This window comes from Micromesistius poutassou, assembly GCF_964030765.1.
Source record: "Micromesistius poutassou genome assembly, chromosome: 3".
NCBI classification, from domain to species: domain Eukaryota; kingdom Metazoa; phylum Chordata; class Actinopteri; order Gadiformes; family Gadidae; genus Micromesistius; species Micromesistius poutassou.
In genome coordinates, this window is record NC_140273.1 from 2,740,777 (window position 1) to 2,753,161 (window position 12,385).

Below are 12,385 nucleotides of genomic sequence, written 5' to 3' on the forward strand. Positions count from 1 at the left end.
AGTGGCAGAGTGTCACCTGCACTCTGAGGTATAATAGTCAACGTTAATTGTTTACTCTTTTTTTTTTTTTTTTTTTTTTTCAATTTTAATATTATATATATATTTAATTGTTTAGATATATTTGTATAATTTTATGATTTTTTTTTTTTTTCAATTATTAAATTTTTTAACTTCAATTTTTTTGTCCGATTTTTTTCATCTTCGTAGTTAAGGGTTCAGCCGGCCGCCTAAGCTGCAAAGGGCTGTGGGAAACCCTACTAATACTCTTGGCAGCACTCCTCAGCCACTTGGTGTGGTTTTTTCACCAAAAACCATTCACAACACCAAAGAAAAGTATTTTAATATCAATTATTATCATTCAAATGCTAAAAGATAGAACGCTTCACGAATTTGCGTGTCATCCTTGCGCAGGGGCCATGCTAATCTTCTCTGTATCGTTCCAATTTTAGTATATGTGATACCGAAGTAACACAAATACAGCCTAATCATGAGTTCTTTATATACCTCTACTCACACAATGAAAATTTTCTAAGGGTGTGGCCAAAAAAAAAAAATCAGACACTAACCGTAAAATACACAGCCATAATAGATCAATCCACAAATCCAGTATCTGGTGTGAATAGGATATTATGTATTTTGTTGATTCAACTATTTGTTTGATTCACCGCTAGGAATTCTGGGTAGAGCAGGGCTGTGTGAGTTAAGGGAATTGGATCTGGATTGAGACGAGCTGCCAGTAGAGAGTGCTCTGGGTCTACTGTGGTGCATAGAAACCGACTTTCAAATCTAAGATCGAGGTGAGGTACTTACAAGACGTGGTATGCTGTCAACCGTCTGCTCAGTGTATGGCCCCCTAGGCTTCCTGGCACCAGTGACACTGCCTGCAAAGATGATGCAGCAGGAACTATGCAGAAGAGGATGTGCATGGGATGATGCCTTGCCACCTGACATCTTACGCCAGTGGAAAGCATGGTTGGAAGACCTGGACCAGCTCAATGCATTTGAGGTACCCAGATGTGTCAAGCCAGTGGACTTTGTTGAGGTCGCCCAGGCCCAGCTACATCACTTTGCTGACGCCAGTGAAGCTGGATATGGGACTGTCACATACTTGAGGATGTTGAGCCAGCAACGTCACATCCAAGTCTCCTGTCTGCTCGGCAAGGCTAGAGTGACACCACTGAAGGCTATAACTATTCCACGGCTGGAGTTGACAGCAGCAGTCCTTGCTGTACAGGTAGGCTCTATGCTAAAGGTGGAACTAAATCTCAGGTAGGAAGATTCTGTCTTTTGGACAGACAGTACTGCAGTTCTAAAGTACATCAAGAATGACAATAGATGGTTTCACACACTCGTGGCTAATAAAATCTCAACCATCCGAGAGGCATCAGGTGGCCGTCTAAGCTGCAAAGGGCTGTGGGAAACCCTACTACTATTCTGTTAATGGATACTGTTTTCGGTGAAACATTGCCCCCTAGTGGCAGAGCTTCACCAGCACTCTGAGGTATAATAGTCAACATTGATTGTTTACTTTTTTTTTTTTTTTTTTTCAGATTTAATATATATGTATATATATATATTTTATTATTTCGACATATGTATTAATTTTTATTTTTTTTTTCAATAATTCAACTTTTTTTTTTTTTCGATTTTTTCATTTTCATAGTCAAGGGTTCAGCCGTATGTTGCTCAGGTGGCCGCCTAAGCTGCAAAGGGCTGTGGGAAACCCTACTACTAGTCTGTTAATGGATACTGTTTTCGGTGAAACATTGCCCCCTAGTGGCAGAGTGTCACCTGCACTCTGAGGTATAATAGTCAACGTTAATTGTTTACTCTTTTTTTTTTTTTTTTTTTTTTTCAATTTTAATATTATATATATATTTAATTGTTTAGATATATTTGTATAATTTTATGATTTTTTTTTTTTTTCAATTATTAAATTTTTTAACTTCAATTTTTTTGTCCGATTTTTTTCATCTTCGTAGTTAAGGGTTCAGCCGGCCGCCTAAGCTGCAAAGGGCTGTGGGAAACCCTACTAATACTCTTGGCAGCACTCCTCAGCCACTTGGTGTGGTTTTTTCACCAAAAACCATTCACAACACCAAAGAAAAGTATTTTAATATCAATTATTATCATTCAAATGCTAAAAGATAGAACGCTTCACGAATTTGCGTGTCATCCTTGCGCAGGGGCCATGCTAATCTTCTCTGTATCGTTCCAATTTTAGTATATGTGATACCGAAGTAACACAAATACAGCCTAATCATGAGTTCTTTATATACCTCTACTCACACAATGAAAATTTTCTAAGGGTGTGGCCAAAAAAAAAAAATCAGACACTAACCGTAAAATACACAGCCATAATAGATCAATCCACAAATCCAGTATCTGGTGTGAATAGGATATTATGTATTTTGTTGATTCAACTATTTGTTTGATTCACCGCTAGGAATTCTGGGTAGAGCAGGGCTGTGTGAGTTAAGGGAATTGGATCTGGATTGAGACGAGCTGCCAGTAGAGAGTGCTCTGGGTCTACTGTGGTGCATAGAAACCGACTTTCAAATCTAAGATCGAGGTGAGGTACTTACAAGACGTGGTATGCTGTCAACCGTCTGCTCAGTGTATGGCCCCCTAGGCTTCCTGGCACCAGTGACACTGCCTGCAAAGATGATGCAGCAGGAACTATGCAGAAGAGGATGTGCATGGGATGATGCCTTGCCACCTGACATCTTACGCCAGTGGAAAGCATGGTTGGAAGACCTGGACCAGCTCAATGCATTTGAGGTACCCAGATGTGTCAAGCCAGTGGACTTTGTTGAGGTCGCCCAGGCCCAGCTACATCACTTTGCTGACGCCAGTGAAGCTGGATATGGGACTGTCACATACTTGAGGATGTTGAGCCAGCAACGTCACATCCAAGTCTCCTGTCTGCTCGGCAAGGCTAGAGTGACACCACTGAAGGCTATAACTATTCCACGGCTGGAGTTGACAGCAGCAGTCCTTGCTGTACAGGTAGGCTCTATGCTAAAGGTGGAACTAAATCTCAGGTAGGAAGATTCTGTCTTTTGGACAGACAGTACTGCAGTTCTAAAGTACATCAAGAATGACAATAGATGGTTTCACACACTCGTGGCTAATAAAATCTCAACCATCCGAGAGGCATCAGGTGGCCGTCTAAGCTGCAAAGGGCTGTGGGAAACCCTACTACTATTCTGTTAATGGATACTGTTTTCGGTGAAACATTGCCCCCTAGTGGCAGAGCTTCACCAGCACTCTGAGGTATAATAGTCAACATTGATTGTTTACTTTTTTTTTTTTTTTTTTTCAGATTTAATATATATGTATATATATATATTTTATTATTTCGACATATGTATTAATTTTTTTTTTTTTTTTCAATAATTCAACTTTTTTTTTTTTTCGATTTTTTCATTTTCATAGTCAAGGGTTCAGCCGTATGTTGCTCAGGTGGCCGCCTAAGCTGCAAAGGGCTGTGGGAAACCCTACTACTAGTCTGTTAATGGATACTGTTTTCGGTGAAACATTGCCCCCTAGTGGCAGAGTGTCACCTGCACTCTGAGGTATAATAGTCAACGTTAATTGTTTACTCTTTTTTTTTTTTTTTTTTTTTTCAATTTTAATATTATATATATATTTAATTGTTTAGATATATTTGTATAATTTTATGATTTTTTTTTTTTTTCAATTATTAAATTTTTTAACTTCAATTTTTTTGTCCGATTTTTTTCATCTTCGTAGTTAAGGGTTCAGCCGGCCGCCTAAGCTGCAAAGGGCTGTGGGAAACCCTACTAATACTCTTGGCAGCACTCCTCAGCCACTTGGTGTGGTTTTTTCACCAAAAACCATTCACAACACCAAAGAAAAGTATTTTAATATCAATTATTATCATTCAAATGCTAAAAGATAGAACGCTTCACGAATTTGCGTGTCATCCTTGCGCAGGGGCCATGCTAATCTTCTCTGTATCGTTCCAATTTTAGTATATGTGATACCGAAGTAACACAAATACAGCCTAATCATGAGTTCTTTATATACCTCTACTCACACAATGAAAATTTTCTAAGGGTGTGGCCAAAAAAAAAAAATCAGACACTAACCGTAAAATACACAGCCATAATAGATCAATCCACAAATCCAGTATCTGGTGTGAATAGGATATTATGTATTTTGTTGATTCAACTATTTGTTTGATTCACCGCTAGGAATTCTGGGTAGAGCAGGGCTGTGTGAGTTAAGGGAATTGGATCTGGATTGAGACGAGCTGCCAGTAGAGAGTGCTCTGGGTCTACTGTGGTGCATAGAAACCGACTTTCAAATCTAAGATCGAGGTGAGGTACTTACAAGACGTGGTATGCTGTCAACCGTCTGCTCAGTGTATGGCCCCCTAGGCTTCCTGGCACCAGTGACACTGCCTGCAAAGATGATGCAGCAGGAACTATGCAGAAGAGGATGTGCATGGGATGATGCCTTGCCACCTGACATCTTACGCCAGTGGAAAGCATGGTTGGAAGACCTGGACCAGCTCAATGCATTTGAGGTACCCAGATGTGTCAAGCCAGTGGACTTTGTTGAGGTCGCCCAGGCCCAGCTACATCACTTTGCTGACGCCAGTGAAGCTGGATATGGGACTGTCACATACTTGAGGATGTTGAGCCAGCAACGTCACATCCAAGTCTCCTGTCTGCTCGGCAAGGCTAGAGTGACACCACTGAAGGCTATAACTATTCCACGGCTGGAGTTGACAGCAGCAGTCCTTGCTGTACAGGTAGGCTCTATGCTAAAGGTGGAACTAAATCTCAGGTAGGAAGATTCTGTCTTTTGGACAGACAGTACTGCAGTTCTAAAGTACATCAAGAATGACAATAGATGGTTTCACACACTCGTGGCTAATAAAATCTCAACCATCCGAGAGGCATCAGGTGGCCGTCTAAGCTGCAAAGGGCTGTGGGAAACCCTACTACTATTCTGTTAATGGATACTGTTTTCGGTGAAACATTGCCCCCTAGTGGCAGAGCTTCACCAGCACTCTGAGGTATAATAGTCAACATTGATTGTTTACTTTTTTTTTTTTTTTTTTTCAGATTTAATATATATGTATATATATATATTTTATTATTTCGACATATGTATTAATTTTTATTTTTTTTTTCAATAATTCAACTTTTTTTTTTTTTCGATTTTTTCATTTTCATAGTCAAGGGTTCAGCCGTATGTTGCTCAGGTGGCCGCCTAAGCTGCAAAGGGCTGTGGGAAACCCTACTACTAGTCTGTTAATGGATACTGTTTTCGGTGAAACATTGCCCCCTAGTGGCAGAGTGTCACCTGCACTCTGAGGTATAATAGTCAACGTTAATTGTTTACTCTTTTTTTTTTTTTTTTTTTTTTTCAATTTTAATATTATATATATATTTAATTGTTTAGATATATTTGTATAATTTTATGATTTTTTTTTTTTTTCAATTATTAAATTTTTTAACTTCAATTTTTTTGTCCGATTTTTTTCATCTTCGTAGTTAAGGGTTCAGCCGGCCGCCTAAGCTGCAAAGGGCTGTGGGAAACCCTACTAATACTCTTGGCAGCACTCCTCAGCCACTTGGTGTGGTTTTTTCACCAAAAACCATTCACAACACCAAAGAAAAGTATTTTAATATCAATTATTATCATTCAAATGCTAAAAGATAGAACGCTTCACGAATTTGCGTGTCATCCTTGCGCAGGGGCCATGCTAATCTTCTCTGTATCGTTCCAATTTTAGTATATGTGATACCGAAGTAACACAAATACAGCCTAATCATGAGTTCTTTATATACCTCTACTCACACAATGAAAATTTTCTAAGGGTGTGGCCAAAAAAAAAAAATCAGACACTAACCGTAAAATACACAGCCATAATAGATCAATCCACAAATCCAGTATCTGGTGTGAATAGGATATTATGTATTTTGTTGATTCAACTATTTGTTTGATTCACCGCTAGGAATTCTGGGTAGAGCAGGGCTGTGTGAGTTAAGGGAATTGGATCTGGATTGAGACGAGCTGCCAGTAGAGAGTGCTCTGGGTCTACTGTGGTGCATAGAAACCGACTTTCAAATCTAAGATCGAGGTGAGGTACTTACAAGACGTGGTATGCTGTCAACCGTCTGCTCAGTGTATGGCCCCCTAGGCTTCCTGGCACCAGTGACACTGCCTGCAAAGATGATGCAGCAGGAACTATGCAGAAGAGGATGTGCATGGGATGATGCCTTGCCACCTGACATCTTACGCCAGTGGAAAGCATGGTTGGAAGACCTGGACCAGCTCAATGCATTTGAGGTACCCAGATGTGTCAAGCCAGTGGACTTTGTTGAGGTCGCCCAGGCCCAGCTACATCACTTTGCTGACGCCAGTGAAGCTGGATATGGGACTGTCACATACTTGAGGATGTTGAGCCAGCAACGTCACATCCAAGTCTCCTGTCTGCTCGGCAAGGCTAGAGTGACACCACTGAAGGCTATAACTATTCCACGGCTGGAGTTGACAGCAGCAGTCCTTGCTGTACAGGTAGGCTCTATGCTAAAGGTGGAACTAAATCTCAGGTAGGAAGATTCTGTCTTTTGGACAGACAGTACTGCAGTTCTAAAGTACATCAAGAATGACAATAGATGGTTTCACACACTCGTGGCTAATAAAATCTCAACCATCCGAGAGGCATCAGGTGGCCGTCTAAGCTGCAAAGGGCTGTGGGAAACCCTACTACTATTCTGTTAATGGATACTGTTTTCGGTGAAACATTGCCCCCTAGTGGCAGAGCTTCACCAGCACTCTGAGGTATAATAGTCAACATTGATTGTTTACTTTTTTTTTTTTTTTTTTTCAGATTTAATATATATGTATATATATATATTTTATTATTTCGACATATGTATTAATTTTTTTTTTTTTTTTCAATAATTCAACTTTTTTTTTTTTTCGATTTTTTCATTTTCATAGTCAAGGGTTCAGCCGTATGTTGCTCAGGTGGCCGCCTAAGCTGCAAAGGGCTGTGGGAAACCCTACTACTAGTCTGTTAATGGATACTGTTTTCGGTGAAACATTGCCCCCTAGTGGCAGAGTGTCACCTGCACTCTGAGGTATAATAGTCAACGTTAATTGTTTACTCTTTTTTTTTTTTTTTTTTTTTTCAATTTTAATATTATATATATATTTAATTGTTTAGATATATTTGTATAATTTTATGATTTTTTTTTTTTTTCAATTATTAAATTTTTTAACTTCAATTTTTTTGTCCGATTTTTTTCATCTTCGTAGTTAAGGGTTCAGCCGGCCGCCTAAGCTGCAAAGGGCTGTGGGAAACCCTACTAATACTCTTGGCAGCACTCCTCAGCCACTTGGTGTGGTTTTTTCACCAAAAACCATTCACAACACCAAAGAAAAGTATTTTAATATCAATTATTATCATTCAAATGCTAAAAGATAGAACGCTTCACGAATTTGCGTGTCATCCTTGCGCAGGGGCCATGCTAATCTTCTCTGTATCGTTCCAATTTTAGTATATGTGATACCGAAGTAACACAAATACAGCCTAATCATGAGTTCTTTATATACCTCTACTCACACAATGAAAATTTTCTAAGGGTGTGGCCAAAAAAAAAAAATCAGACACTAACCGTAAAATACACAGCCATAATAGATCAATCCACAAATCCAGTATCTGGTGTGAATAGGATATTATGTATTTTGTTGATTCAACTATTTGTTTGATTCACCGCTAGGAATTCTGGGTAGAGCAGGGCTGTGTGAGTTAAGGGAATTGGATCTGGATTGAGACGAGCTGCCAGTAGAGAGTGCTCTGGGTCTACTGTGGTGCATAGAAACCGACTTTCAAATCTAAGATCGAGGTGAGGTACTTACAAGACGTGGTATGCTGTCAACCGTCTGCTCAGTGTATGGCCCCCTAGGCTTCCTGGCACCAGTGACACTGCCTGCAAAGATGATGCAGCAGGAACTATGCAGAAGAGGATGTGCATGGGATGATGCCTTGCCACCTGACATCTTACGCCAGTGGAAAGCATGGTTGGAAGACCTGGACCAGCTCAATGCATTTGAGGTACCCAGATGTGTCAAGCCAGTGGACTTTGTTGAGGTCGCCCAGGCCCAGCTACATCACTTTGCTGACGCCAGTGAAGCTGGATATGGGACTGTCACATACTTGAGGATGTTGAGCCAGCAACGTCACATCCAAGTCTCCTGTCTGCTCGGCAAGGCTAGAGTGACACCACTGAAGGCTATAACTATTCCACGGCTGGAGTTGACAGCAGCAGTCCTTGCTGTACAGGTAGGCTCTATGCTAAAGGTGGAACTAAATCTCAGGTAGGAAGATTCTGTCTTTTGGACAGACAGTACTGCAGTTCTAAAGTACATCAAGAATGACAATAGATGGTTTCACACACTCGTGGCTAATAAAATCTCAACCATCCGAGAGGCATCAGGTGGCCGTCTAAGCTGCAAAGGGCTGTGGGAAACCCTACTACTATTCTGTTAATGGATACTGTTTTCGGTGAAACATTGCCCCCTAGTGGCAGAGCTTCACCAGCACTCTGAGGTATAATAGTCAACATTGATTGTTTACTTTTTTTTTTTTTTTTTTTCAGATTTAATATATATGTATATATATATATTTTATTATTTCGACATATGTATTAATTTTTATTTTTTTTTTCAATAATTCAACTTTTTTTTTTTTTCGATTTTTTCATTTTCATAGTCAAGGGTTCAGCCGTATGTTGCTCAGGTGGCCGCCTAAGCTGCAAAGGGCTGTGGGAAACCCTACTACTAGTCTGTTAATGGATACTGTTTTCGGTGAAACATTGCCCCCTAGTGGCAGAGTGTCACCTGCACTCTGAGGTATAATAGTCAACGTTAATTGTTTACTCTTTTTTTTTTTTTTTTTTTTTTTCAATTTTAATATTATATATATATTTAATTGTTTAGATATATTTGTATAATTTTATGATTTTTTTTTTTTTTCAATTATTAAATTTTTTAACTTCAATTTTTTTGTCCGATTTTTTTCATCTTCGTAGTTAAGGGTTCAGCCGGCCGCCTAAGCTGCAAAGGGCTGTGGGAAACCCTACTAATACTCTTGGCAGCACTCCTCAGCCACTTGGTGTGGTTTTTTCACCAAAAACCATTCACAACACCAAAGAAAAGTATTTTAATATCAATTATTATCATTCAAATGCTAAAAGATAGAACGCTTCACGAATTTGCGTGTCATCCTTGCGCAGGGGCCATGCTAATCTTCTCTGTATCGTTCCAATTTTAGTATATGTGATACCGAAGTAACACAAATACAGCCTAATCATGAGTTCTTTATATACCTCTACTCACACAATGAAAATTTTCTAAGGGTGTGGCCAAAAAAAAAAAATCAGACACTAACCGTAAAATACACAGCCATAATAGATCAATCCACAAATCCAGTATCTGGTGTGAATAGGATATTATGTATTTTGTTGATTCAACTATTTGTTTGATTCACCGCTAGGAATTCTGGGTAGAGCAGGGCTGTGTGAGTTAAGGGAATTGGATCTGGATTGAGACGAGCTGCCAGTAGAGAGTGCTCTGGGTCTACTGTGGTGCATAGAAACCGACTTTCAAATCTAAGATCGAGGTGAGGTACTTACAAGACGTGGTATGCTGTCAACCGTCTGCTCAGTGTATGGCCCCCTAGGCTTCCTGGCACCAGTGACACTGCCTGCAAAGATGATGCAGCAGGAACTATGCAGAAGAGGATGTGCATGGGATGATGCCTTGCCACCTGACATCTTACGCCAGTGGAAAGCATGGTTGGAAGACCTGGACCAGCTCAATGCATTTGAGGTACCCAGATGTGTCAAGCCAGTGGACTTTGTTGAGGTCGCCCAGGCCCAGCTACATCACTTTGCTGACGCCAGTGAAGCTGGATATGGGACTGTCACATACTTGAGGATGTTGAGCCAGCAACGTCACATCCAAGTCTCCTGTCTGCTCGGCAAGGCTAGAGTGACACCACTGAAGGCTATAACTATTCCACGGCTGGAGTTGACAGCAGCAGTCCTTGCTGTACAGGTAGGCTCTATGCTAAAGGTGGAACTAAATCTCAGGTAGGAAGATTCTGTCTTTTGGACAGACAGTACTGCAGTTCTAAAGTACATCAAGAATGACAATAGATGGTTTCACACACTCGTGGCTAATAAAATCTCAACCATCCGAGAGGCATCAGGTGGCCGTCTAAGCTGCAAAGGGCTGTGGGAAACCCTACTACTATTCTGTTAATGGATACTGTTTTCGGTGAAACATTGCCCCCTAGTGGCAGAGCTTCACCAGCACTCTGAGGTATAATAGTCAACATTGATTGTTTACTTTTTTTTTTTTTTTTTTTCAGATTTAATATATATGTATATATATATATTTTATTATTTCGACATATGTATTAATTTTTTTTTTTTTTTTCAATAATTCAACTTTTTTTTTTTTTCGATTTTTTCATTTTCATAGTCAAGGGTTCAGCCGTATGTTGCTCAGGTGGCCGCCTAAGCTGCAAAGGGCTGTGGGAAACCCTACTACTAGTCTGTTAATGGATACTGTTTTCGGTGAAACATTGCCCCCTAGTGGCAGAGTGTCACCTGCACTCTGAGGTATAATAGTCAACGTTAATTGTTTACTCTTTTTTTTTTTTTTTTTTTTTTTCAATTTTAATATTATATATATATTTAATTGTTTAGATATATTTGTATAATTTTATGATTTTTTTTTTTTTTCAATTATTAAATTTTTTAACTTCAATTTTTTTGTCCGATTTTTTTCATCTTCGTAGTTAAGGGTTCAGCCGGCCGCCTAAGCTGCAAAGGGCTGTGGGAAACCCTACTAATACTCTTGGCAGCACTCCTCAGCCACTTGGTGTGGTTTTTTCACCAAAAACCATTCACAACACCAAAGAAAAGTATTTTAATATCAATTATTATCATTCAAATGCTAAAAGATAGAACGCTTCACGAATTTGCGTGTCATCCTTGCGCAGGGGCCATGCTAATCTTCTCTGTATCGTTCCAATTTTAGTATATGTGATACCGAAGTAACACAAATACAGCCTAATCATGAGTTCTTTATATACCTCTACTCACACAATGAAAATTTTCTAAGGGTGTGGCCAAAAAAAAAAAATCAGACACTAACCGTAAAATACACAGCCATAATAGATCAATCCACAAATCCAGTATCTGGTGTGAATAGGATATTATGTATTTTGTTGATTCAACTATTTGTTTGATTCACCGCTAGGAATTCTGGGTAGAGCAGGGCTGTGTGAGTTAAGGGAATTGGATCTGGATTGAGACGAGCTGCCAGTAGAGAGTGCTCTGGGTCTACTGTGGTGCATAGAAACCGACTTTCAAATCTAAGATCGAGGTGAGGTACTTACAAGACGTGGTATGCTGTCAACCGTCTGCTCAGTGTATGGCCCCCTAGGCTTCCTGGCACCAGTGACACTGCCTGCAAAGATGATGCAGCAGGAACTATGCAGAAGAGGATGTGCATGGGATGATGCCTTGCCACCTGACATCTTACGCCAGTGGAAAGCATGGTTGGAAGACCTGGACCAGCTCAATGCATTTGAGGTACCCAGATGTGTCAAGCCAGTGGACTTTGTTGAGGTCGCCCAGGCCCAGCTACATCACTTTGCTGACGCCAGTGAAGCTGGATATGGGACTGTCACATACTTGAGGATGTTGAGCCAGCAACGTCACATCCAAGTCTCCTGTCTGCTCGGCAAGGCTAGAGTGACACCACTGAAGGCTATAACTATTCCACGGCTGGAGTTGACAGCAGCAGTCCTTGCTGTACAGGTAGGCTCTATGCTAAAGGTGGAACTAAATCTCAGGTAGGAAGATTCTGTCTTTTGGACAGACAGTACTGCAGTTCTAAAGTACATCAAGAATGACAATAGATGGTTTCACACACTCGTGGCTAATAAAATCTCAACCATCCGAGAGGCATCAGGTGGCCGTCTAAGCTGCAAAGGGCTGTGGGAAACCCTACTACTATTCTGTTAATGGATACTGTTTTCGGTGAAACATTGCCCCCTAGTGGCAGAGCTTCACCAGCACTCTGAGGTATAATAGTCAACATTGATTGTTTACTTTTTTTTTTTTTTTTTTTCAGATTTAATATATATGTATATATATATATTTTATTATTTCGACATATGTATTAATTTTTTTTTTTTTTTTCAATAATTCAACTTTTTTTTTTTTTCGATTTTTTCATTTTCATAGTCAAGGGTTCAGCCGTATGTTGCTCAGGTGGCCGCCTAAGCTGCAAAGGGCTGTGGGAAACCCTACTACTAGTC

General features: G+C 39.9%; 7 non-coding genes across 7 annotated transcripts; all 7 read right to left on the reverse strand.

Annotated features, from left to right (window-relative positions):
* Window positions 1-366: 366 nt before the first annotated feature.
* LOC311341383 (U6 spliceosomal RNA) lies at window positions 367-472 on the reverse strand. The gene has a single exon (XR_014633317.1). It is a non-coding gene; the product is annotated as a U6 spliceosomal RNA (small nuclear RNA).
* Window positions 473-2,141: 1,669 nt separating this feature from the next.
* On the reverse strand, window positions 2,142-2,247 carry LOC311341385 (U6 spliceosomal RNA). The gene has a single exon (XR_014633318.1). It is a non-coding gene; the product is annotated as a U6 spliceosomal RNA (small nuclear RNA).
* Window positions 2,248-3,915: 1,668 nt separating this feature from the next.
* LOC311341386 (U6 spliceosomal RNA) lies at window positions 3,916-4,021 on the reverse strand. Its single transcript, XR_014633319.1, has one exon. It is a non-coding gene; the product is annotated as a U6 spliceosomal RNA (small nuclear RNA).
* A 1,669-nt stretch (window positions 4,022-5,690) lies between these two features.
* LOC311341387 (U6 spliceosomal RNA) lies at window positions 5,691-5,796 on the reverse strand. Its single transcript, XR_014633320.1, has one exon. It is a non-coding gene; the product is annotated as a U6 spliceosomal RNA (small nuclear RNA).
* A 1,668-nt stretch (window positions 5,797-7,464) lies between these two features.
* LOC311341388 (U6 spliceosomal RNA) lies at window positions 7,465-7,570 on the reverse strand. Its single transcript, XR_014633321.1, has one exon. It is a non-coding gene; the product is annotated as a U6 spliceosomal RNA (small nuclear RNA).
* Window positions 7,571-9,239: 1,669 nt separating this feature from the next.
* Window positions 9,240-9,345, reverse strand: LOC311341389 (U6 spliceosomal RNA). The gene has a single exon (XR_014633322.1). It is a non-coding gene; the product is annotated as a U6 spliceosomal RNA (small nuclear RNA).
* A 1,669-nt stretch (window positions 9,346-11,014) lies between these two features.
* Window positions 11,015-11,120, reverse strand: LOC311341391 (U6 spliceosomal RNA). Its single transcript, XR_014633324.1, has one exon. It is a non-coding gene; the product is annotated as a U6 spliceosomal RNA (small nuclear RNA).
* Window positions 11,121-12,385: the final 1,265 nt, after the last annotated feature.